The following is a 27799-nucleotide window of genomic DNA, read 5'->3' as shown; positions in this document are numbered from 1 at the left end:
GAAGGTGCTCTATCGTATAAACACATGATCTTGCCATTAATAGCAGTAAATATGGAGCGTTTTCTGTCCCAGAAGCCTAACTGTTTGGAGACAATGACAGCACAGTGCTACCTCTGTAGCTTCCTGGTGTACTGGGGGTAGAGATAAGACAGGATGTAGGCAGACCAGGAGAGGCAGGGAGCATACTGGGGAGAGAAGGGTAATACCAGGGCAGATGTGAGCTCTCCAGTAATTGTACTTTCTTGCAAAGCTCCATAGAGGCCATGAAAGTTGGACATACGACTTTGGGCAACCCTGACAGCTGGCTACGCCCATGCCAGGAGCCTCACTGGACCTCACAAGTTCTTTATAAAGGGGGCATGTGTTCACTACCCGCTGTCCCTTTGCTGGCCTCTGCACTAGGGCAGGGATGAATCTGCTCCTTATGATATCATGATCCTGAGAAATGATAAAATATAAGAGAATCTGGTGCTCTTACTGCAACTGATTATTTATTAGCTGTTATTTAATTGTATAGGCCAGGGATGGGCAACCTTTGGCATGCGGTCCATCAGGGTAAGCCCCTGGTGGGCCGAGCTGGTTTGTTTATGCAGCGTCCACAGCTTCGACTGATCGCAGCTCCCACTGGCCACAGTTCACCGCTCCAGGCCAATGGGGGCTGCGGGAAGTGGTGCAGGCCAAGGGATGTGCTGGCCACTGCTTCCCACAGCTCCCATTGGCCTGGGACGGCGAACCACAGCCAATGGGAGCTGCGATGGCTGAACCTGTGGACGCTGCAGTTAAACAAACTGGCCCAGCCTGCCAGGGGCTTTTCCTGATGGGCCGCGTGCCAAAGGTTGCCAATCCCTGGCATAGGCCCACAGTTGTGCTTGGCACTTTTCAGGTATAAAATAAAACAAGGTCCTTGCCTTTAGAAGCTTACAATCTAATTTATATATGTAACACAATGAGTAAAGACATGTGGTACACTGGGGTAGGAGAACCAACAGGAAATTTCATATAAAGGGGTGTGTATAACTGTTAAATAATGCACTTCATCTGTAAAAAGCCTGTGAGGATCAACAGTCAGCCAAGTGCAAGCTTAATTCTTGCCCAGCTGTTGGCAGTGTTCAGGTATCTCATTACCATGCGATCCACCTGGTTGTGCTGTTGGCCAGGAAGCCTCAGCCTGTGAGATTCTCTGGCAAACAGGAAATAGCTGGTGGCTAACATTGTTGCAATCCCATCTCTCCATGATCTGACTCAGCAGTCTCTCGGAAACAGAAGAAATGGACAGTTTCATGTGATGGCCTAACTGAGCTGCTGCTGAAAGAAAATGCATTTTTACCTCAGAGCCAAGGGTGTTGCTGCTAAATGTCAAAGGCTGGTATCAGAGTATGAACCTGCCTTGTCACTCTAAGTTATGACAGCCCTGCCTGCAATGAGCCCCAGAGCTGCCCCAAGATCACCAGGGCACTTTGTGCTTTGGGAATCCCCCTCACAATCCAGACCAGCCCTCCTAGGTGCCAGGGGCCCTGTGTAAGGTTGACTATGGTTGTCCAGTGCAGTGCCTGAGTGGATAGAATCTGTTTCCTGGCTGGCTAAGAGGCTGTTATAGCCCATCTAAGCCATAAGGGAGGGGAGACTCCCGCTCCAGGTGTCTTGGATTGTTATCACAGCTCCATCACTGACTCACTGTGTGACCTAAGGTAAGTCACTTTCCTTCTTCGTGCCTCAGTTTACCAAGCTGGACAATAGCAATAGGCACCTCACGGGTGCCGAGAGACTGAGTTTAGCAATGTTGTGAAGTGTTTTGAAGTCCCAAGAGAGACGGGACTGAGGAAACACAAAACAAAATGTTTATGTTTTCATGGCAGAGGGGGAAGTGTGTAATTATTGTTCTGGGATATTAAAGCAGCCAGGTCCCATGACACTTTTCATAAGAGTAGGGGTTTGTCTTGGTGTCCGCTTCCCTCTGTGCCCATTCAGTATGCCAAGGGGAGGACACTGAGACTATGGCCCCAACCTCCCCTCCGCAGCCCCCTTCTGCAGAGGCTACTGATAGTCCTGCAGCATCTTCCCCTCCATGGGGAAGAATCATCCCTGCTCTGGTGCAAAGGCCAGCCAAGGACAGAGGGGAGACAGCTCGCATCTCTCTTATTTGGGAGCTAGTGTAGGCCTTGGACCCTGTTAGGCTCCCTTAAACTGTGATCCTCTTCAAGAGTCTTTATGTGGCTTTGCAAGTGTGCAGACTCACCATGACACTGTTCGACTCAGAGAGTGCCCCTTCCCTGGAACAGCTCCTGCTCCCTGCATGGCTGAAAGGCCTTGTGTAGGGATTCCCTACCCAAGGGATATTCTGGTAGCAGGGCCGGGCTTTGTGCTTACCCTACAACCTAGGTGCCGCAAAAAGGGCCAATTAATAAAATTCCCCTGACTGCAAGAAGCCCTGGGTTCACAGCCTCTTCTATGCCTTTCCCACTTTATCTACCTGTGCAGGGACCAGGTGAAAGAGGCGATAGAAATGTAAGCTCTTGTATGCCCCCAAGCAGATAGTTGGGGATGAATTATCTAGCACTGTGCCTCTATGAATCTGCAATAGTTTGTTCTGTCTAGCACTTTACCAGGGCTCTTCCCAGAGAACAGAGGAGGGTTGTTGTTTTTCACACTGATAGATGGAAGCCCCAGCAGATCAGTGGGAAAAAAACAAATATAGCCTTTGAACCTTGCTGCTGTTCAAAAACTAATAAAAGCCCAATCAACCAAGATCACTGCCAATCTCAAATGGGGACGTTCATTGTTTATTTTCAGCAACCATAGGAAGAGTGGCTGGACCCAGGCAACTCTGCTCACAAGCCCTCATGACCCTTTAACTTTTTAGTGTTAATGAAAGTTGCACCTTTCTGAGTAGGAAACCTGGGTTTTGAACAACCTACCCATTTGTTTGGAGTTAGTATTTTCTGAAGTTTACTTACAAGTTAAATTTGACTGAGTCTTCCCACTCCAGCCAGCTTTTGAATAGGTAGAGTTGGTTATCTATCGAGGCTGGCTGCTGTGTGCAGCGCATTGCAAGATCAGAAAGCTAGATACTGGAAGCAAAATGATTAGGCAGGTTAGAGCAACAGTCTTACAGACTATATTTGACTAGAGTGTGCTGTGATGCGAGGTCCCCTCACATCTGGATACTCTCAAGTTGAAGTTTAAATTCCCCTAGTTGATACACACATTTTGAGGGAGGATGATGGGTTTCCTTATCAAAATCTGGACAGAAATGTTGCATCTCACACCCATCTCTGTGCAGTAGTTCATAGCCCCAGAGAGCTTACCCCAGGGTTTTTCTGAGAAAGGGAATGTCAGTAAGGTCAACAGCATTTACCCCCTATTCCTTTTGGAAAGTACCTTGGGGTCTTTAACTTCTATCTGGGCAGCCACCAGAGTGAAGGGAGGATGGAGCTTAGATTAATGTTTGATTGTAGGATGGACACCGCAGGGATAATTTATTCTGAGACGACCAGTGTGAATTTTAGTGTATTTACTTGTATTTGTGTGTGGGTTTTTTTCATTCACCTTCATGAACCCTTTAGAGGAGTGAAATAATATGAGATTTGGTCTTACGTTAGCTCTCTTCCTGCGTGGTGGAAATTCCATGAGAAGACTAGATGTTGCTTTAGTTTGATCCCCCAGATGGCTCACAGTCACAAATACAAATAGAAAAACATTTGGGTTTATTAGAACCAAGCTGCCCAGACCTTCTGTAAAGGAGGGGCCTGACTTTGCTCCTGCTTATCCGACTCTAAATTACTATAAACCCAATGAAAGTCAATGGAGTTAAAAAAGTGAGATCAGAATCAGGTTCTGAAGGTACACAAGAAAACCAAGGAGGCAAAGTAGAGGCATTTAGCAAGGAAGAAGAGGGTAAAGCTGCAGGAGGGGAGGACAAGGCAGGCACCCTCTAAAGTCAGATGGAAAATGATTCAGACTCTTTTATGCTGGGCTCCCATATGTTTTCCTAGAAAGCTGGTTGCCACCAATAAATACCAGGAACAATTTAAAAAGCACATTACCTAGTTTGTTTTGGGCGGGGGGGGCATGGGAGGGAAGGGAGTTCCTGTCATAAACAGATAGCTAAGGGTTAATGTCTCTTTCACCTGGAAAGGGGTAACAAAAAACACCTGACCAGAGGACCAATCAGGAAACAAGACTTTTTCAAATCTGGGTGGAGGGAAGTTTTGGGTGTGAGTTCTTTGTTCTTTGTCTTGGTTCGGTGACCCTCTCGGCTCTATCTCCAGGCTTTCTAATCTTCTGTTTCCAAGTTGTAAGTACAAGGATAGTAAGACAATAGGTTTATATTGTTTTTTTTGTATTTACATGTGTGTAGTTGCTGGAATGTGTTAAATTGTATTCTTTTTGGATAAGGCTGTTTATTTTTTCCTTTAAGCAATTAACCCTGTATATTGTCACCTTAATACAGAGACCATTTTATGTCCTTTTTCTTTCTTTTTATATAAAGCTTTCTTTTTAAGACCTGTTGGAGTTTTTCTTTAGTGGGGACTCCAGGGAACTGAGTCTGCAGCTCACCAGGGAATTGGTGGGAGGAAGAAGTCAGGGGAAAAATCTCTTTGTGTTAGATTTACTAAGCCTGACTTTGCATACCCTGTGGGTGAGAGGAGAGGGAGATTTGATCTCTCAGTATTTGTGTTTCAAGGACTTGAAGCAGGGAATCTCCTAGGGTCGTCCAGGGAGGGGAGCCTGGGAGGAAGTAACAAGGAAACAAGGGGAGGGGATTATTTCCCTTTGTTGTAAGACTCAAGGCATCTGAGTCTGGGGGTCCTCCTGGGAAGGTTTTGGGGAGACCACAGTGAGCTAGGCACTGTATAATTCCTGGCTGGTGGCAGCAATTACCACGTCCAAGCTGGTAACTAAGCTTGGAGGTTTTCATGCTAACACCCATATTTTGCACGCTAAGGTCCAGATCTGGGAAGAAATGTTATGACAGTTCATAACTCTGAAATGTTCATAATTCTGAACAAAACATTATGGTGGTTCTTTCAAAAATTTACAACTGAACATTGATGTAATACGGCTTTGAAACTTTACTATGTAGAAGAAAAACACTGCTTTCCCTTTATTTTTTAGTAGTTTACATTTAACACAGTACTATACTGTATTTGCCTTTGGTGGCGGGGAGGTGTAACTGTAGGTACTGCTGCCTGATTGTGTACTTCCTGTTCCAAAAGAGGTGTGTGGTTGATGGGTTAGTTCGTAATGCCGGTATTCGTAACTCTGAGGTTCTACTGTACTTCCTACCTTCCTAACATTCAGACTGCTGGTCTGGGCAAAATGGATGGAATTTCCCTTTGGCCCAGTTTCCCATTTAGCCAGGGAGCTGAGAGGATTCTGAATTCCACTGCTGACTTGGAACTGCTGAGACTCGCTGTTGGACTTCAGACAAGTCACGTCCCCCACCGCCTTGTGCCTTGGGCAACCTGAGTTTTGAGGGGAAAAAATGCAGGAACCACACTGAAAAGCAGACTCTGGATCCGAGCTGAGTTTTTGTGGGTTAACAAATTAAAGCAAGTGGAGGTTTATGCTGTAAGAGCTGCAAAGAGTGGCCTCCAGCTGAGAGGAACTCAGTGCAACTTCTGTTGGATAAGCTAGAGACAGAGCCCTCTTCAGCTCCTCTGGCAGGAATGCTCCTCTCCCGTGCACCATGAGAGGTCCTGATTCGAATCTGGGCTGTGGTAATGTGCAAGATAAATGCACGCAGAGGGCCTGTCGTCAGCTTGAATCTGCTAATAACCTATGTTTGGTCACCAGCTGGATAGACGCTTCTCCCACCTTGTAAATTCCTTGGATGGTAAGGAGTGAGGGGGAAACACTTTCCATTACCAAAGGAGGGGGGAAAAGGACAAGCCGTCTGTTATGCCCAGGTCATTACTAAATAATGTAAATAGGATTTAAACACACTAATTACAACATTATGAAGTTGGCAGTGATTACTGGGTTCTCTTCCCAGCACTTCCACCAACATGCTGGGTGACCTTCAGCACATTGCATCACCTCTCTGTGCCTCAGTTTCTCTCATCTGGAAAATGATCTTTTCCTTACCTTACCAGCTGAGCTGTGTGAGGCTTAACTAATTAGTGTTTATAAAAAGATTGAGCTTCTTAGATGAAATGTGCTTGAGACAGGCAAAGCATTTATAATTAAAGCCCTGCAAATCTGCAGATATCCACTTCATCTCTGCAGATATCTGCGGACCATTTTTGCAGATATTGGTCCACTGGCCCATGGCATCTGACTCGGCAGCCTAGGGGGTGCAGCACGCTCTGGACCAGCAGCCAGTGGCTGGGGCTGGGTGGCAGGTCGGAGTTAGGGCTGTCCAGCACCTGCTCGCTGTACTACTTCCTGTCCAGCAGCTTGGGCCCAGTCACTGGTGAGCCCCCAGGAGCAGCATGTGATGCGACACCCCTTCCCCTCAAGACTATGTCCCCATGCTGCCCCTTACCCCCAGTCCTCACCCTTTCAGTGCCTTTCCCCTGCAAGACCCTGCCCCCCCACTCGCTCCCTTCCCCTGTTGCTAGCTCTTGTGAGATGGTTTGCTGCTGTGGGGGTGGATGTGGATGCGGATAAGGGGAAAAGATGGCTAGCCCATTGTGGGTTGGATCATGGGTTGATCCTGGTGGATGTGGATCCACATTTTTGTATCCACCCAGGGCTCCATTTATAATTATAAATGAGTCATGCTTGGCTTCGTACCATCTTTTATGAAGCAGTTAGACACACTGGGCATAGCTCATTTTTTGCCCAACGTTTCCATTGCATGATTAATCTCATAAACTAGAGATCACTGAATCGATATTAAACAACCCTTTTCTTGAGTGAAGTACAGGCCGTGTGTGTGTGTGTGTGTGTGTGTAATGTAATGAAATGAAATAATTATGTATGCTAACTAGATTCCTCGAGAAACACTACATATAAAGTTTCCCACCATTCTAATTCTGGTAGCTTTCTTTTTTCCCCCATCCTTAATAATTTGAAAAACAACTAATTATGATCCCTCCAGGCTAAATAACTGCAGTTAGAGATGCACTAGATGAGTGGGTATGGCACGGCAATGGAGAGCATTTTTTGCTTTGTCTATTATATGTATTGTTTTAGGTAATTAACATCCACTTTGTAGTGGCAACACAGACGCCTTGCTGTCTGTACAGCTTCTTGGCTCATATTCTCTAAAATACTCATGGTGTACTCCTTGCAAAATCATGTAAAGTGTTATATAATTCTCCAGGTTGAAAGCAATTGTGAACATCCAGGTTAAATAGGGATGTGTGTGTGTGTGTATATATAAAACAGATATTTCTGGTCTTTTCCAAGGTACATTCTGCCCAAGGTCAATTCAACAAAATCCCCTAGACTTTCCTTCTCCAGCAGCTTCTGACTCTGATTTCCGTACTTGGGAAAATACCATTGCAGGTGTAATGCATTTCACGTTAGTACTGGTTACTATTTATTACTTATTTAGTGCACACAGTGTGTTCAGTAGTGGACAGTATACCAGGTAAAGACTGTCCCCGCCCTGAACATTTTTTAAGTCAAGCAATAGACAACCAGAAGATGAGTTGAACTTTGAAATCTAGTAATGGGCATAGCTTATTGTTCTTGCTCTTGTTGTTTTTAAAAAACGTGGTTTAAGAAGTGTCTCTTTGAGGAGGAATTGAAAGAATTGAGCATGCTGGGATAGGAAAGCAGTCTGTGCATACAGGGGAGTGTGGAAAAATGTGCTTGAGCACGAAGGCATTTAAAATCAGAATCATCCTGAAGTGAAGACCTATTTTTAATACTTAGGAACTCCAACTGTATTGTTAGTGGATAATCCTCAGCTCTAAATAGCTATGGAGTATTTGTGATTGAAGCTGTTTCTCTGGTACATACAAAATGTTACAATACTGTATGAATGAAGGATGAATATTTCTTTTGCACTTGTAGATTTTCAAAACCTTTATTAATGTTTGAGCCAATCGATGATGTCTCCAGGCTGAAGAAAAGTTGAGTTAGAAACACAGTGAAGAGCCCCATCTGAAGAAGTATATCCTGCTAAGTCGTGCACTTGCAAATTTGAATGTACACATAGCTGCTGGTTGGCATCTGCACGTAGGCATATCAGCTGCATATAATTCAAATCTGGATTTGTGTGCTTTCATCTGAGGTATGTAAGGGAGCAAACACAAAAGGAATTCTAGCCCTGAACAATTTTAGTTTGAATACTGATCTCATTTATTCCCTCTCCCCCAATAATTAATAATATGTGTCAATAAAACTCAGTCTGATAGGGCTGTCTAGAGCAAAACATGAGCAGATGCACTGCAAGTTTCACTGTGCAACCTCAACCATGACCTGCAACATCCTTCATGATTCCTGCTGTGAGTGGAGGTTGCCAGTTCTAGCCCTTATCCTTAACTAGTGTAGATCAGCATTGCTCTATTGGGTTCAATGGAGCAATGCTGGTTTACAGGAGTTAAGGATCTAGCTTGCATGTGTCTGTGCAGGGAGGATAGGATGTGACCAGCAATTTCATTCTTACTTGAGACAGGCTATCTGATATCAAGCCTATTGGTTCTACATTCTCCTCCTTCCCATCTCCTTGTATTTGTCACCTGTACGTGAACCCAGTAGTTTAAATTTTATATATAAAAACCTAGGAGTGGTATTTTCAAACTTGTGGATATAATTTGCTACTTTTATTTTTAAAATATGAACCCATCCCCTCCCAATTGATATGGAATTAATTGCTGCTGTAAATTAGCTGTGCGCTGTGAGCCAGTCATGACAAATATCTCAGAAAGCAGCTATGCAAGCAAGATGAAAGATAAAACCAGGGAACAGAATGCATGTCAAGCACTGGAGCACTAGAAGGAATTGATGGATGATTTCAAGGCTGGGGAAGGGTTTTATTTTTTTATTTGTTTGTTAGTACAAGTTTGCACACACATGGTCTGATGAGCTTTTGTGGTGATGATTGTGGGGGCATTAGACATTTTTCTAGTTAGATACAGTCATATAAAAAACAAAGTGATTTGGCATGGCATAGCATTAAAAATGCAAGTATGTGGGTGGCTCTATTTAATCCATGATTTTTTTTCTGTAGTTCCCTCACTGTAGCATTTCTGTGTAGCATCGTGATGCCATCAGAACATTCTCTCAAGGGAATATTAGATATGTAAATGGTAATTTATCTGAATCAGAAGCTATTATCAGCCACAGCCTCCAAAACTCAAGGTAGCCTTCAAAATCCTTTATCCAATAAATATGCAGCATCTTTGCCTATTTGAATGCATACTTCAAATGACCCTACACTTTGGCACAGTTGTTGGTCCCTGCTGAAGGGGAGAGGGGCACATCTGGAAAAGCCAGAGGATCAGGACTGAATAGGTTCCTGATGAGGTCCATTTGGCAAAGCTGTGTGGAGGATCTCCAGAACAGGAGGTAGACATGAGGTGTACATGAGCAATAAGGAGGCTGAGGAATAAACTAGGGTGTATTGTGGGTCAAGACTGGAGGGCATTGAAAGAACTGAGGTGGAATGGGAAAACACCTGAACTGGAGTAGCAGGGAGCGCTGCATGCTGGGACTGAGATGTTTTGGCAGAACTATCCTGGGGAAACTAACATAGCGCCTGTCTACAATAAGTCTAGTTCTAACCAATGTTATTATTTGTTCCTCCCACTTATGAGCCTTACATTCAGTAACAAATTATTAAAAAGTACTGTCCCCATCTGTTTTGCAGCTTGTATATCAACATTCTAATTTAAAACATTAACTAAGATGGAAAAAAGACTTTCCTTTCATTACATTCTGAGTGTATTCAATTTGTGTTTCGTGTGTTTCCATTTTTTTTCTCCTGAAGGGTTTGCTTTTCTGGATTGCAATGGAAAGACTGAAGTTACTTTCTTGTTTGCAATTGTTTCAGGGTCTTTAGAAAGTGCTTATTCTTTTTATGACCTATGGATGGGTCTGGCCAGCTTCTTGGTACCTTGGGAGAGGTGTCGAATAAGTATCACAGCTACCTAGCAGGCAAAAATTCCAAATGTGATGTCCCTTGATTCCCCAAGCCCATAGGAGGTTAGGACTATTCAGTGGCTTTCCCTGGAGAATTGTATCACTTATCAGTGACACCTGCTGGTAGATGAAGGCCATTAAAATGGACTTGGAAATTTCACTATTTTTCTTTAAAATAAAGCTTTGTAATGGATTCTTTTCAGAAATGCCCATGTAAAATAATGGAATTCTAATAGTATAGGGATTACACAAAACTCTATTGGGATGACCTGTATAACACACACGTCTGTGCCAGTTGTGAGTAATGTGGCCCCGTCCCAGACGCATGCAATAAAAACATTGTACCCAACCCTGATGCATTCTCTAGACACACACTCTATTAAAATTAATACTCTTTATCTTACTGCAGAGAAGTCCAGTGTCTCTTGTCTTTGAAATTAAATATAGGCTGCCACATATGAAGAAGGCATTAGTTGCCAAATTATATCAGTGTAATTTATACCATATTTATTCTACATAATTCTATTAAAATACAAATATTTCTAACAAAACAAAAGTGATTCCACTGGCTAGATTTTTCCCACCTTTGAAAGCTTTATTTTATTTGCGAATGTAGATGCTTTGTGTCCCTGTACTCAGATGATCACTCCAAAATACATATTGATGCCAGAACCGTAAACTTTTAATTAATATGAAAATTGCCTCCTTGTAATAATTAATCATGATTTATGTTAAAAATGATTTCATGGGAAAGTGAAACTGTACAGGACTACAATGCATCATGTTTGCTGTTCACATATTATGGAGACAAGTACTATTTCACTGAACTAAATTCTTATCACATACATATAAGTAAATCTTTTAAAGGGCAAGATCCTCAGTTGGTATAAATTGACCTAGCTTCATTATAATAGCTCTGTACTAAAATCAATGGAGTTATTTAGATTTATGCCAGCTGAGAATCTGGACCTGTGCATATAGATTCTCTCTGACGCATGTGTATGTTCCATCTTATTTTCATTTCTTTCTCTGCTGCTTTTTCTGAATCATAGGTGATTTTGATACTACAAGACAACACCATTTGCTGACATGCTGGTAGAATGGTAGCGTAGGTGGAATTTCTGCCAGTTATCACCTGCCTAATATTGAGGTTGAGACTAAATAGGCACCTGAACCAATATTTATTTCTAAATAGTTATAGTAAGGGCGCTGTACTATAGTCAGCTCATCATATTTGGATTTAAATACTGTTCACAGCCCTAATGTCATGGTGCATTTCAAAGACATTAGGTAAAATGTTGTGACACCATCTTGGAAAGCCCATGCAGGTTTTAAAGCTCACCTCAATATTTATTATTACCAATGTAATCTAAGTCATATTTTCTCTTCTCAAGGCACAAGGAGCTACACACTTGGAATCATAGAAGTGTAGGACTGGAAGGGACCTCGATAAGTCATCTAGTCTAGTCCCCTGCACTTGAAGCAGGGCTAAGTATTATCTAGACCATCCCTGACAGGTGTTTATCTAACCTGCTCTTAACCTCCAGTGATGGGGACTCCACAACCTCCTTAGATAATTTGTTCCAGTGCTTAACTACCCTTCAAGTTAGGAAGTTTTTTCTAATGTCTAATCAAAATCTCTCTCACTACATTACTTCTTGTCCTGTCTTCAGTGGATAAGAAGAAGAATGTATCCTCCTCCTTTTATGTACTTGAAGGCTGTTATCACATCCCCCCTTCTGTCTTGTCTTCTACAGACTAAACAAACCCATTTTTTTCTATCTTTTCTCGTAGGTCATCTTTTGCTAGACCTTCAATCATTTTTGTTGCTCTCCTCAAGACTTTCTCCAATTTGTGCACCTCTTTCCTGAAGAGTGGTGCCCAAAACTGGACACAGTGCTCCATCTGGGACCATGTAACTCATTAACACACATTGCAGTTGGAAAACTAAAAGTCCCCTTGAAGAGCAATGAGACGGTAACCCCTCCCTTTGCAGTCACTCTCCAGCTTATAGAAGCCTATGTAAATCTTGCTGATTTTGGTTGCAGGGATTTGCTTTGCGTAGCTTTGGGACCCTGGTGTTTCAGCTTTAAATTAACTCAAAAGCTCAAACTGAAACTCAGCCCATATAGTCCTTTCAGGTAGACACTACTCAAACCTGAAATTGTCCCAGATTTTCTTGAAATTCAACTCAGCTTTGTAAAAGCCAGGCTTGGCTTCTGGTTTGTAGTGAAATTTTGAAATTGGGAGAAATGCATGGGGTGGTTTGGGGTTTTGTGATGAAAGTTGAACCAAACTTTACTACTTCTGATAAAACACTGTATGGCAAGCAAAAAATACTCGTCTAAACACAATCTACACCTTGACCTGTTAAAAGCAGAGAATACATTGAGCAAAAAAAGACTTTTTATCTTTGGTTTGTGGCCCAAATTAATGAAACAAAGTTGCCAAACACAAACTAATGTGTAATTATTTTTCTTGCCTGAATCATTTTCTTTTGTGTGTCATAACATGCAGGGTAAATAACGCCACACCTTTTTACTTTGATTGTGGTAATCTGATCTTTCAGCCACAAGAAAGTCTTCTCTAATGCTTTCTTTAGAATGGACTTTCAAGTCAAAGCAATAACATTGACTGCAATAATTATCTCTTCTTTTCTGTCAGGGGTGGAGGGTTTGTGTTAACACAATAAAGTGCCAGGACCACTCCGCAAAGATAAAGTGCCTTAAAAGTCACAAAGAGCGAAATGTTTGACAGGTGACAGACTTAAAGTGATGATGGGATTTTTTTTCTGATTTGCTTGCTGCTGAATTATTTGCATCAACTAAGGCAAATGTAAGACTGTCTGGCTTTACATTAATATCATAATGGGAAACATATTATATCATTTATCTCAGGGATCGGCAAGCTTTGGCAAGAGGCCCGCCAGGGTAAGCACCCTGGAGGGCCGGGCCAGTTTGTTTACCGAGGCCAGCACATCCCTCCGCCTGCGCCGCTTCCCGCAGCCCCCATTGGCCTGGGGCGGTGAAACACAGCCAGTGGGAGCCGCGATCGGCCAAACCTGCAGACTTGGCAGGTAAACAAACCAGCCCGGCCCGCCAGAGTGCTTATCCTGGTGGGCCACGTGCCAAAGGTTGCCGATCCCTGTCCTAGATACATATTGGTTTTATTCACTAGAAAAACAGTCAACTTTTGATTAATATTGAAATTGCCCTCATTGCCTCATTAACAATGATTTATTATTAAAAATCCACATCATGGGAAAATAAAGACAGGCTCAATGTAAATTGTTCTGTTCACATACTTTAGGGGCTTGATGTCAATGGGAGTCTTTACACTGACTTCAGTGGGCTTTGGATTAGCTCTGAAATGCATTTTCTTTTTAATTGAACTCAGATCCTCAGTTCAAACTTTCTTTAAAGTAAAAAAGATTCTGCTGAGCTTTCACCCAAGCTCAGTGAATACTTTTGTCTTCTTCAGTGTTTGCCATGGTGTGTTGATAGGGCATGGGGGAAATGGGTTGCCATACACACGCTTTCCACTTCTGTCTGTTTGGAAAGAAGTGGGTGGGAGGATGTGCCATATGAGCTATTGTTGTCCCCAGTTGAGTTATTACTGAGAAACATTGTTACATTACCATAGCACCTAGTGGCCTCAACCAACATCACAGTCCCATTGTGTTAAACACTATAACAATACACATCCTACCTCTCATCACATGAGACTGGGTCTTGCACGGTGCTGAGAGCTAGATCCACAGAGATTTAAGTGATGCAACAGCTTACTTTTTTAGGCACCCTGCCCTGAGTTCGGCATCCAGCCCTCCACTACAATGCAGGAGAAGAGTTAGGCACCTAAGAAGGGGATTCATGGAAGCCAGCAAGCTGAGCAGGGAGCCACCTAAGCTAGCCAGTAGGAAATAAAAAGGAAGGGGCAGGACTTGAGTTCCATTCAGATAAGCCAAGTTAATCCTTTCCTACAAAAAAATGATGATGATGGCTTTCAGAGTGTGCCTAACCCACACAAAACATGAGGGAAAAGGGGAAGGAGATGATGATGCTCCCCTGTAGCCCCAATACTTAGGGAACCCTCCTAGGATGTAAGAGACCCAGGTTTGAATCCCTGCTCAGCCTGATGCCTACCAGATTGGTCCATACAGGTTAGCTAAGTGGGGGAATGCCTAGTTTATGAGATCCTTTCATAGGAGTGATCTAGGTGCTAAGCAGCTCAGAAGCACAGGACTTTAGGTAACCTGGCACATATGTACTGACAAATATTTAGGTGCCTGGGGGTCTTTGCTGGAAGAAACATAAGTGCCTAGGGGCTCTAGGCCTCTCCAGGGTTAGGGGGGAGTTTGAGGATATTGGTAGGGCCTGAATGTTGGATTTAGGAACTTAAGGTGTAGTTAGACATCTAAGTCCCTTTGGGATCTAGCCATCAGTGCCTCCAGAATGCCTATAATCTTAATGGTGTTGACTGCCCCTCCTCTGTGAAAAAACTCGACGTGGACTTGGTGGAAGATGTGTATCATGGAGTTTCCTCTGAATTCTTTGGTTACAAGAGTGGGAGGAGTTGGGGTTTTCTCCCTGAAGATCCTCTGGAGGCTAAGGACATCATTGCTAATTCTAGGGATCCCTGCGCTCCCCTCTAGCTCCAGTGGAGCCATGTTATTGCAACATGGGACTGTAGTACCTAGTTTTCTGTTCCCTGTGGGCTGTCAGGAGGGGCAAAGGCAGACTGCAGGGGGGAAAATGCATGTAGCGCACCCATTCAAGCCCCATGTGTGGATCCTGGACCCTGCAAGGAACCTGGATGGGCTTCTAAGATGGGGACTCACTACTGCCTTAGAAATGGCTGACCCTGTACCCCCTTCAGGAAATACATATCCATAGGGTCCCCTGTGTGGGGATCCTGAGAGAAAAGGTGGATGAGGTAACATATTTTACTGGACCAGCTTCTGTTGGTGAGAGACACCAGCTTTCTCACCAACAGAAGTTGGTCCAATAAAAGATATTACCTTATCCACCTTGTCTCTGTAATATCCTAGAACCAACAGGGTTAAAATAACACAGCTAGGCATGATTGTTCCCATCCGCGAAACAGATGATCAAGAAATATTGAGGGAGGTCAGGGCTGTTGTGTATTAAAGTGCATTGACAGAGCTAGCGTAACGTCTATCCTCACTGTGCTGGATCTAACTGGTGCTGTCTCTCTCTCACTTTCATGGGCATAAAATCCACCCAGGTCTATGCAGCTAGCACTGGAAGTTTTATAACAAGTGTCTCTTTCATCTGAACCAGGGGTAGGCAATCTATGGCACACGTGCTGAAGGTGGCACACAAGCTGATTTTCAGCGGCACTCACACTGCCCAGGTCCTGCCCACTGATCCGGGGAGCTCTGCATTTTAATTTAATTTTAAATGAAACTTCTTAAACATTTTAAAAACCTTATTTACTTGACATAAAACAATAGTTTAGTTATATATTATAGACTTAAAGAAAGAGACCTTCCAAAAATGTTAAAATATATTACTGGCATGCGAAACCTTAAATTAGAGTGAATAAATGAAGACTCGGCACACTACTTCTGAAAGGTTGCCGACCCCTGATCTGAACAAAGCTATTAGTTTTCAGGAAGCAGACTCACTAGAAAGATACCCCCCACCCTTTATGCGAGACCAGGCTGTTGCAGATTCAAATGGGACATAAGTAGTATTTAAGCAGTTGCTCTTTATTCCCTTAACCAAACAAAAAGTTGTATGAGGAAATCCATAAAAATTTAATCCCCCCCCACCGCATATATAACTTTCATAATGAGATTGTGTGTGATTTATTACACGCCTACCTTACTCTGATGGTTACAGTACAAGAAGATGAGCTTTGCAGCAAAAGGAGTTTAACTCTCTAGACTGATATCAAAATGCAGACTACCCTTGGGTTTGCCTGGTCACCTCAGCTCAGAAGAATGAGGTCATCTGACAGCTTTAGGCAGGTGTGGCAGGAATCCGATACCAGCAATAGGCACTACTGGGCTGCTGCTTATTATTGTTCACTTGATGTTTAGAACATCTTAGTCACTGCCATAACAACCAGTGGTGATATCACAGAAGAGGATGAGGACTTAATAAACAGCATGAGTAGATGACCTCTTCAGGGCTGCCCAAGGGGCAAGTGGAGCAATTTGTCCCGGGCCCCAGAGGGGCCCCGCCAGCCCTGGCCCGGCGGTAGTCCGAGTCTTTGGTGGCATTTCGGCGGCAGGGGGCCCTTCCATGCTGCTGAAGACACAGAGCAAATGCAAGGCCCCTCGTCGCCGAAGTGCCGCCGAAGACCCAGACCGCCGCTGGGTGAGTACAAGCGCTGCAGCTCCCCCGCTTTGCCCCAGGCCCCCTGAATCCTCTGGGCTGCCCTAGACCTCTTATACCACACCAATTCTGTTATTGGGCAAATGTCTCTTCTAAGTGGAAAAGGGGCTGAGCTAGGTCCAGATGGAAACATTATTTATATTGACATAGTGCCTTGGAGCACTAGGCATGGATCAGGCCCTTATTGTGCGATGTGCTGTACAAACACAGGACATAAAAGTCTCTGCCCCAAAGAGCTTACACTCTAAGACAAGAGATGGATGGTGGAGTACAAGGAAACTTCCCCATAGTTCACTTGGTCAGACCGGAGACGTTGGTTTCACCAGCTGGAAGATAGGTCCAGTTGTGAAATTCAGATCTGTGTCTGGATGCATGCTTTACAAAGCTGGCACAAATTCTGATGTAGGGCTTTGTTTCAGGCCTACTTCTAATAGTAGTTGTAGGAGCAGTAGCTAACAGACATCCTATGAAGAATCACAAGAATAAATGGGAAGGAAATACAAAAAAATTACAGTATCTCAATACAAGTAGAATTGTTTCTAAATAGCACACTCTAACAAGCTTTCTGTGACATTGCTGTGGCCTAGTATACCCTTTATTTATTTCAAAATAAACTGTACAAAAAGTCATATATTCTAACCTCTAGGTGCTTTGATTGTATATATACATTAGCAGATCCTCAGTTGGTACAACATTACCTTAAAATATGATCTTTTTTTATGTGATATTGCTGTCAATTAGTCCAAAATACAGTAAAATAAAAATAGAATTTCTTATACAATTTGCCTTACTGAAAGTTAGAGTAACATATGTTACATACAGCCCTTAGACTTGATCTTTGTCTTAACGAGTGCTACAAAACAGGCCAAGTTCAATGATCATTTTTAAGTTGAATGGCCCAGAGTTTTTGAGGGGGTTTAGATGATGTCAAGTGTGAAACAATCCCTTGCTTAAGACTGCTCATGTTTTGAGATCATCCCAAATTGAGAAATCCACAGTTCTAACTTTGATGAGATTTTTTTTTTGATCAACATTCAACCTGATAACTTCAAATGTTCATAACTTTAAAACCATTGAACCAGTTTTCTTCCAATATTTGCTCCTCCGAAGAAGCTTATCCTCGTATCCTAGTGTAGTGGGATTTTTTATGTGGCTAAATTAGTGCAAGGATTTGAGTCACCACACATTCTTGATGGTGGTACCATATACAAAGATACTAATGCATATACAGGGAATACACAATTGGGCTATGCTACAGAAAATATTTCAAAAGGCTAGAAGTTCTTTTAATTTAGGAGTTAGTGCAAAACAATTATCAGTAGGTTAAGTATTTTAGTCCAGTTAAGACCCCTAATAAATGAAGATACTTCGTTTGTCTCACTCCATATTGCTTATCATCAGATTGTAAAACTTTTGGAAGAGTCTTAGTGTTTGTAAATTTTAGCCTGTTTACCATATAAGTGGAATTGGCACCAGTGTCATTTCTCCTCCCAGGCATTAGGATATATACTCATTGCACTGCAAACTATAGTTGCAAAACTAGGAGATTGTTGGGATTATAACTGATGCAATATGGTAACTTTTTTGTACTGGAAACATCATCTCATAACAGTGCTCCATCCTACATTCATGGCAAGTCTCAGGCTGTATCTGCAGTTAGGTAAATTGGTGAGTGCACAATGACAAGGCGGACAAACGCAGGAAAGACAAGGTAAACAAAATGGATGTGCGCTTTAACTAGTAGATCACACGGAAAGGAAGAAGCTCAGGATTTAGGAGGTTACATCACCTATGAATTTCAATGAGGCTTAGGCTCCTAAGAGGAAATCCTGGAACTCCCATTGACTTCAGTGGGGCCAGAATTTTACTCTAAGGGCTGGTCTACACTACTGCAGTAAATCGATCCTACTTATGCAGCTTCAGTTACATTATTCAAATAACTGAAGTTAACTTAGTTAGATCCACTTACCTCGGTGGCTATACTGCACTATCAATAGGAGACCATCTCCCGTCGACTTCCCTAATGCTGCTGTCCCATTGATTTAGCGTGCCTTCACCAGACCGGCAAATTGACACACGCTGAATCGATTGCAGCAGTGCCAATCTACCAGTAAGTGTAGACATGTCCTAAGTGTCAAAGGGCCAGATTTTTAAAGGCACATGATGCCAAAGGTAAAGATAGGTGCCCAGGCCCTTTTGAAAATTCTGCTAGGCACCTATTTCAGTATGTAGCTTTTTTAAATTCCACTAGGTGCCTTTATTCAGCTTTAAGTCCTAAACACCTTTGAAAATCTGGTCCTCAGTCACTTTTGAAAATGGGACTTATGGTCTTAAGTGATGTCACTTAGTGCTTTTAAAAATTTTGTTCTGAGCGTAATTATCTCAATGCTATTATAAAAGGGTGATTGCCTGATGAAAATTAGAACATGTAAGAATGCCCACCCTCTGAAAAAACAGACTTCTTTAAGTTGTCTCTTTAAGGTGAGATACTCAGTCATTACAGAACCCAAAAATCACTTCAAAATCTTGGATCATGTCTTTAAATTATGGAATACAGGTACCTGTTAAAACTGGATACACTAATATTTGGGGGAAACATTTTATTGAATTAGTGATTTTGTGGACACCCGAAAGAATTGTTGATAGAATTCATTATCTCTCATTAAACAGCATCTCCTGTATTCTTGCAAACGCCCTATGTGTTTATCATCCCAAGTGTCCAGGGGGAAAAGAAAAAAGTTCTGTCAGTTCACTGTTTAGTAACAGAATCCTAGCAGTACCCATGGGCCTTGCTTGGGAATGTTTTGCATTCGGGTAGTTTTTAAAGAAGTACATAAGAACTGCTGTAGTGGGTCAGGCCAATGGTCTATCTAGCCCAGTATCCTGTCTCAAAGCTTCCGGGAGAGTGTACAAAACAGGGCAGTTGGAGTGATCCAACCCTATCTTCCCCTTCTGGTTTCTGGCAGTCAGAGATTTAGTGGCATCGTGAGCATGGGGTTGCATCTCTGACCATCTTAGCTAATAGCCATTGATGAACCTATCCTCCATTAGTACAAAGCTAATGACCAGGAGGAAAGGTGAAAGGAATTAGCATTCTCTCTATCAGGTTTATTCCATTTTAAATCTTATATCTACTTAAATGTCTGCAAATACACATTAAGTTTCTTAAAGTGTGGATCTGATCCAATTAGTTATACATGCCCCATGCCTGCATCTCTCTCCACATCATAGTTTTGTTAATGTACCTTTTTCCCTACCTGCTGTTATCAGAAATGAGACTTGAATAATGGGAAGGCATCACTGCTTTTCTCTAGCAGTGCTATATTTTTGAGATGCTACTCACCTACAATTTTACAAGATCCACTGCTAAATTAGCAGTGGAATGGGATTCACAAATTGGGCGAAAGCCAGGAATAAAGGTAGATTAGATGTCCTGTTCTTGATGATTAAAGTATTGTTCCTACCAGTCTGTGCACAGTCACAGCAATTGCTGAGTAGTAAATTGTTGCAGGACATTTGGAACATGAGGTCTTTGTTATAGAGAAAGGGTAATCTAGAAAAGACAGGTTGCACTGGAAAGACAGTCAGTCCTGATAATAGAATCAGGAATAAATGCCACAAAATGTCACCACTGTTTTCTATCCTTTTAGCCACACTGTTGAGCTAGTACAAACGATGTCCTTCCTTGTAGTTCAGAGAAGTCTGAAAAAGAATCACTTGGGGGGAAGAGCAAGCACCCTTATCTATATTTTATCAATTTATTCTGATTAATTTTTTGAAGTTTAAATTAATGTCAGGTAAAGACAAATAGAAATATTACACAAATGTCTGGCAGAATCTAAAAGCACTACTCAAATTAATACTGGGGAGCAAAATAGGAATTGACTATGAAACTCTAAGTCAGGGGTCGGCAACCTTTCAGAAGTGGTGTGCCGCATCTTCATTTATTCACTCGAATTTAAGGTTTCACATGCCAGTAATACATTTTAATGTTTTTAGAAGGTCTCTCTCTATAAGTCTATAATATATAACTAAACTATTGTTGTATGTAAAGTAAATAAGGTTTTTAAAATGTTTAAGAAGCTTCATTTAAAATTAAATTAAAATGCAGAGCCCTCCGGACCAGTGGCCAGGACCCAGGCAGTGTGAGTGCCACTGAAAATCAGCTCACGTGCCATCTTCGGCACACGTGCCATAGGTTGCCTACACCTGCTCTAAGTCACGGCCTGCAGCACTAAGACACTTGAGTTTGTAACTATAAATAAATATTTAAGACAGAACTGAAAACATGTTAAATGAGTTTTAGAGGAGGGACACTTACAGGCACAGTGAGCTATACTGTCTGGCTGGGCTGCTAATATGATCAGGGTTTAGAATTGTTTTTTTAAGAGGAGAATTATCTTCTGTAAAGTCTGAATTGAGAAACTTTAAATGATATGTGACGACATTTCTCCAGCAGAGAACATAGAATGACCTACAGACGCAGGAGCCTCAGCAATGGTGCAGGTGGAGGCTAAAAAGGTCTCCCTGCAAATTTATGCTTGAATTCAGGGCCAGCTCTAGCTGGCTGCACAGCCTGTACTTGCAAGGAGCTCAGAATTGGGAGGAATGGGGTGGGGGGTGCGTGGGAGGAAATGGGAGTCACTGTTCTGAGCATGCACAGCTCCTCCATCCACACTGAGTTTGAACAAGGAACAGCTGAGCCTTGTGCTGCAGGCCTTATTGGGCATGCAATGCGGGGTTCCTCAGCAGCACAGAAAGGTTAAATTTGAACAGCTCTCATCTCAGTGCAACATAAGGAGCAGGGGCTATGGGAATAGGATAGGACAATCAGGTGGAGGAAACTTCCAGGGAGGGTGGTTTGAGGAATTCAACTCCCTTTCCCATAGACATAAGTCCAGTGGTGATCTGGAGCCAGTTCCCACAGGTTTCCAAGAACCAGTTGCTAAAATTAGACCTCTGTGGAGAACCGGTTGTTAAAGGGCCAGGGAGTGGGCAAAGAACTCAGGTCCGCAGACCAGACCATCCAGTTTCTCCCAGGATTCCCAGCTGGGGAGGCTGAGGCTCCCTCGGCCCTTTCCCCGCTTCCCCCCAGCTGCAGTGTGGCCAGCCGCTGGCATCAGCTGGGCAGCTCAGCTGAGCTCCGGAGTCATCCTGCTGCTTTGAGCTGCCGGGAAGGTAAGGGGGGAGGGGCCTGCAAGCTCTAGGGCTGCCGGGGGGGGGGGGGGAAGGCGGCAAGTGGGACAATTTGCCCCTGGCCCTGCAGGGGCCCCCGGCCCCACGAGTATGTTTCCCACTGCCCCGGCCCCTCCCCCACTCCCCCGCTTAACTCAGAAACTTTTTATAGGGAACCGGTTGTTAAGATTTTGGCTGTGGGAGGAACGAGAGGAACTATTTTCCTTGATAAAGAATGCCTGTTGATTTTATAGTAAAAGCTCTATGTAGGAGTCAAGGGGGCGTCTGGGCATTCTCAAAAGTATTTAAAGGGGAAAAGGTTCCGGTTCAGGGTACTGTGTACGTGAGTCTTTTGCTTTCCCTTAATGGTCAAACCGTTAGTTGTTAGGCGGGTTATTAGTAACTTTTACATCATCTTTACTGGGGTTGTAAGCTGCTTGGAGCATGGGGATAAGGGTATGTCTACGCTACCCGCCAGACCGGCAGACAGAAGTCGATCCAGCAGGGATCGATTTATTGTGTCTAGTCCAGACACGATAAATCGAACCCCGAGCCCTCTCCCATTGACTCCTGTACTCCAGCGCCACGAGAGGCGCAGGCGGAGTTGACTGGGGAGCAGCAGCAGTCGACACACCACAGTAAGTCGATCTAAGTATGTTGACTTTCAGTTCTAGTCCAAGTGATTCTTCAGTTCTAGTCCCAGTGTAGACCAGTGGCTCCTCCTCTCAGGTAGGGTTTCCAGCGCAACATTCATACAAGTAATAGATGCCTAATAATAATGGCATCACCGCTTCACTTACCTTTCAGTTCTAGTTCAAGTGATTCTTCCTGAGGCCTTGTCACTTAGGGGTAAGACTTTTAAAGGAAATTTATTGTATTCAGTAAGTGACCAGGTTTACAAAAACGTTGTAAAGTGTTGTGCACTAGCACATAGGAGTTAGTGAGTAAATGATGGTGTTTCTTATGAGGGACAGCGCTTCCAGCAGCAGCACAGCTCTCTCCTGGACCATACCACCAACACATTGGTCTAAGTTGTGAAGTGGGAGTAACCCTGACTGAGCCACCCACAATACTCCCTGTAACAGCTGGGTGTTCCTTGGAGGTCTGCCACCCAAGAACCAACCTGGTCTGACCCTACTGAACAGGAGATCTAACTGATGGGTTCTGCAGGGAAGATGCCTCTAATGGCCTAAATATATACCACTGGACTCATTCTACATGCTAAGAACCAACCGTGATCCTTTCTCTAATTTCAGAGAGAAGATAAGACAGACCCAGGTTTCCTGTCCCTGGGAACTGATTATCAGGAGGAACAGGCAGAGTTCTTTTTCCTTACCAAAAAGGATGATTGCATGTGATCCGTGAAGCTATGTTCTGCACTAAGGAGCACTTGCCTGTTGCTGGATCACAGCTTCCTGTGGGGTGGGACACAGCAATGCTGCACAATAACAAGATATATAGGAAATTTCTATATCCACCTGAAATTGCAGGGAGGATGGATGGAATTACCTGAGCAAGGAGTTGGCCCAGGAGGACACTTGGTTTAATCATCCAAGTCTTTTTAAGGGCTTTTTAATGCTTGTGGAGGGTGGGGTAGGGCAGAGATGAAAGTAAGCCGGTGCACCGTACCAGACCAGCTTCCCCAGGTGGCAACTGAAAGGGCCAGGGGCTCCCAGCAGTGGCTGGAGTCCCAGGCCCTTTAAATCGCCACCTGAGCCCCGCTGCTGAAGCCCTGGGATGGGGTGGCAGCAGGGACCCCCAGGGCTCCTTCGGCAGTTTAAAGGCCCAGGGCTCCTCAGTGGTAGAGGTGGCCAGACTCCCAGGCCCTTTAAAGGGCCCCTGAGCCCCGGGGCTCCCAGCTGCCTCTGCAACTGGTATCTCCAGCAGTGATTTAAAGGGCCCAGGGCTCCCAGACACCACTACTGCAGCTGGAGTCCAGGCCCTTTAAATCTCAATTTAAAAGGCCCAGCGCTCTAAAAGTCACACCCCTTCTGGCTGAGGCCACACCCCTTCCAGTTGAGGCCCCGCCTCCTGCTCAGGGCTCTGGCAAACTGGTAAATCCTTTAAAATACTTTCACCCCTGGGTTGGGGTCAAGACCTTGGATTTCTGTCTTATCCTAGAGGGGTCACCTTCATCAGTGTAGCAGCCCCTACCATTACACTGACATACTAGCATCAGAAAGCATAGACAAGAGTGCCCCCTCCTGAGTTACCTACATCACTCTGCAAAACACACTCTCCCAGTATTGTTTAGGGGTGCCCTCTAGTGAGTTACCAGAATCCTTACAAGCAGCAAAGAGTCCTGTGGCACCTTATAGACTAACAGACCTTTTGGAGCATGCTCCAAAACGTCTGTAAGTCTATAAGGTGCCACAGGACTCTTTGCTGCTTTTACAGATCCAGACTAACACGGCTACCCCTCTGATACCAGAATCCTTACCTGCACCCAGAAGATAGAGTCTGGTCCTTCCATAATCTCCTACTCCAGGAAATAGTGATGAGGTAATGCTCACATCCTCCACCTATAGGCCTTCCCCCCTTCTCTACATGGAGCCAGGTGCTGATTGGTTGGGAAGAATGCTGTCTTCTTTACTCAGGGACATGCTGCTGGGTTGCACCCCTATGCACTGGGGAGCAGCCAGAAACCAGAGAACAAGAGATGAATATGTGGGGTGGAGGAAGATCCTACACCAAGAGGCTGCCCCCCCCATGACATTCATTTTGTCTAAGATTATCATGAGAGGGGCAAATGGAGGTCCTAAGAAGGGGGCCTTTATAGGGAGGAGGGTAGGGGACATAGTCTGGTCCCTGAAAGGGCTGCATCTTAGCAGAGAGTTGATTTGGGGGCACACAGTTGCCTCTTGAGGGGAGGTGGCAATAGGGATGGTGCTCTGGTTTGGTAGGATGGCCAAAGTAGGGTAGTGACAGGGGAGGGAATGGATATCTGCCTCACAAGGGGACAGATATGCACCTTACAAGGGGACATACTGGTCAGTCTCCATCTCATGAGGGCATGGTTCTGGGAAAAAACTTCAGTGAATTTCCCCTGAGCCCCTCTCCTTAATGTGAGGGCATAATAGCGGGTAGATGTGAAGGAGGTAGAGTTTGGAAACAGGGACTGGGACTGAAGGGTTTGACCGGGGGAAGTCCTAGTGCTCAGACATAGCCTTCATCTGTGCACCATTGCTGGACAGGAAAATTGTATCTCTAGGCCAGACTCATGTACTGTCTTCATCTACTTTTTCTGGGGATATTGTGTTTCATTCATTGTGTTACATGGAATTCCTCCTCCTGCAGGGAAAGCAGACAAAAGGTTATCTTGCCTTCTCAGTGCACAGTGCCTCCACCATAACCCTTCTACTTCCTGCCTTCAAGCCCATCAGTTTTCTTCCTTCTCCAGTCCCTCCCATTCAGGTTGGACTAAGCTCCTTGTGCTACTGGATTGGGGTCTACTTTTCCCTCCTACTCCCATCTTTCCTCTATCACTAGGAAAGGCTGGAGAGAGAGGCAGAGAACAAACATACCTGAAAGCCAGACTCTCCTGTCCAAAACCCAGAGAGAGGAATGTGCGTATACAGTAGCAATCCCAGGAAAAAAGAACACTGCAACTCAAGTATGCTGAATCTCAAGGAGCATCTGGGCATCTCTTCCCCCTTAAACTTTGAAGGACCATCTTGAAATCCCTGCAAACTATTAATTTCAGTGAAAGTCATAAGACTAAATCCTCTAGTTGGCTTTGGAGCATAGCCCCTCTCTCTCTCTCTCTCTCTCTCTCTCTCTCTCTCTCTCAACATCATGCTCTGCTCTATACCACTTCTCTGTTTCTCAAGCTAATCTTAATCAAGAGGTGGTTCCAGGTATTTATATCTGACACTGGAAAGGGGGTGAGGTCAAGTGGTTAGAAGAGGCAGATTGGGTAGCAGGTGACATTGGTTCCACACTCCCTGATCTTGCAGAGGAGTGTGTTTGATTGGTTACAGCTGGGAGTGATATGTGAGATCTAGATTCTGTAGATGTATCCATTTCTCTCTGGAACATACATTCCAGCATCCCAGGAGGCAAGATATCTTCCAGCTCCAGCAGCTTGCCTTGTGCTTTCATCTTTTACACATTTCTGTGAAGTGACTTCCTTTAAGGTCCTACCCTGTGGGCACTTCAAGGCCTGAATGGCAGTGAAGGTCTGGCTTTGCAGTTTCACCTGAGGAGATAGGAATGCCTGCATTGTGATCTCACCTGCAGCATGTCAACAATAGTGCATTGGCCCCACAGAGTGTGAGGGTATTATGGGGTGTACCAGGCATTTGATGCCTCTTGCAAAAGGCCCTGCCACTTTGGTGCAACCCATGCAAAGAGGACATCATCTGGAGGGGAAAGAGTGAGGCACAGATCCACTAAAGTATTTAGGCTAACTTCCATTGAAATTTAGGATCCTAAATACCTTCTTGAATCTGGGCCTGAGTTCAGACCTCCCAGAGCTACCTACAGAGACCAATCAGGATCAGCTGCTGGCAGAACTAATGAGAATTGGTCCTCCAGTAACTAGAAAGGCAGAAGTCAATCAAGGTCCAGCAGGCAATATAAAAAGGGCTGGGTGTTACTTTCAGGGGCTAATTCTGGGCAAAGCTAGGAAAGAAAAGGGTGGATGGGTTTTCCTTCTCTTAATCACAAATGCTTGGTCTGGTGCCCAACTCTACCTACACATTTTTAGTTAAACTAGCAAAGGGCTATTGTTTTATGTTATGGAATTTAAAGCCCAGGTGGCCATTTTGAATTCAGTATCAATTTACTATTGTAAAATTAAGGCAGGCTAGCTTTGCAAGATGCTTGAGTGGCTCAGGTGAGGGAGATAACTAGAAAAGGTGTAGTTGGGTTTCCTCACTTCTGCTTCCTAGGATTCTGCAATCTGTAAAACCTAGCAACCTCATTGGTATTGTACAACTATAGAAGCTTTCTATTTCTCCTATTGTCACATATTGTTCATATCCCTCCTTCCCCACATAGAGGAGTCTAGGGCAGCACAGTATATTACCATAAACTTTGCTGAATCCTAGATTTCAATGTCCCTACTTAGGGGGCTTCCAGATGTTCCCACAGGGAGATCATTCCACAGCCTACTTGATCTCCCCTATCTAATAGGCAATTCTTATTGTTTAAGTACAGTCAGTATGCTGAGTACTGTACAACACAAAAAAAATCTAGAAATGCCCTACCCTACAGAGCTTATAGTCTAAAAATTTGGCACATCCTTGAGTAGATGCACTGGGAAATCTGGATAACAGGGAGAAAGTGATTTGGAAATTTTCATCAATGTTTATGTAAACTCCTTCCTCATGGGACCTGTGAAAGAGAAAGGGGTTTGAATGAAGAGAGATTGTGGTAGTGGGATGCTGAGGGAAGTTTCTGAATAGGGGCAGGGCAAGAGAGTTTTGGATTTTGATTAGTCCTTAATCTTTAAGTACTAGAGGCGAATATTTAGGCAAACCCAGTGCCCTTCCTCTGACTTTCAGTACTGCTTCCACTGTTAATACTGAATGCCAGCCTTGACACAATTTCTCATGTCCACTATAGGTGAAAAGTCTTATTAATGGAGCACCCTCCGGGACTCAGGACAGATGCTATTACTGCCAGGTTGGGGGACTTCCTGGGATGGAGAGTGAAGAATTTAACTTTCCTCTCTACAGATTTAAACGCTCCTCTACTGCTTTCCGGAAAAGTGTGGAAAAGATATAGCCAGCCCTTTCCTAATACCAAAAGCATCAGCTAATAAACCACCTGCCCCAAACCCCTAGCTATCCCCTCCCCTGCTGCCAAACTCTCCTGCTTTCCCCTGACAGCTGCTATAAGTATCTCTGTTGACATCAGCGGAGCTATGCAGCTATCCCAGCTAAGATGTAGACCTGGGCCTGTAACACTAAGATATAATAAAATATCAGCAACTCCACAAAACTTCACTATTCCACAGAGGTTGTAACAAAAACCCCAGCCAATCCTCAGTACCCCAATAACCACTCCACCAACACACCTCAACTTCCTCAAATGCTAGTCCAAAATGTTAGATTTAAAGTTCCTCCGATACAAAGGGCTGGTAGTAAGGGAATTCTGAAGTTCTCAAATCCCCCAAAATAAGGCCTGTGGCTACACATTTCCTGTAATTGAGATGTGTTGATGAAGCTGTTTAATGCTGGTCAACACATCCAACAAGAAATGTAGATATGTTGTCTTGA

This window comes from Gopherus flavomarginatus, chromosome 7 (genome assembly GCF_025201925.1).
Source record: "Gopherus flavomarginatus isolate rGopFla2 chromosome 7, rGopFla2.mat.asm, whole genome shotgun sequence".
In the NCBI taxonomy this organism is placed as follows: Eukaryota; Metazoa; Chordata; order Testudines; family Testudinidae; genus Gopherus; species Gopherus flavomarginatus.
This window is presented reverse-complemented; position numbering follows the sequence as displayed.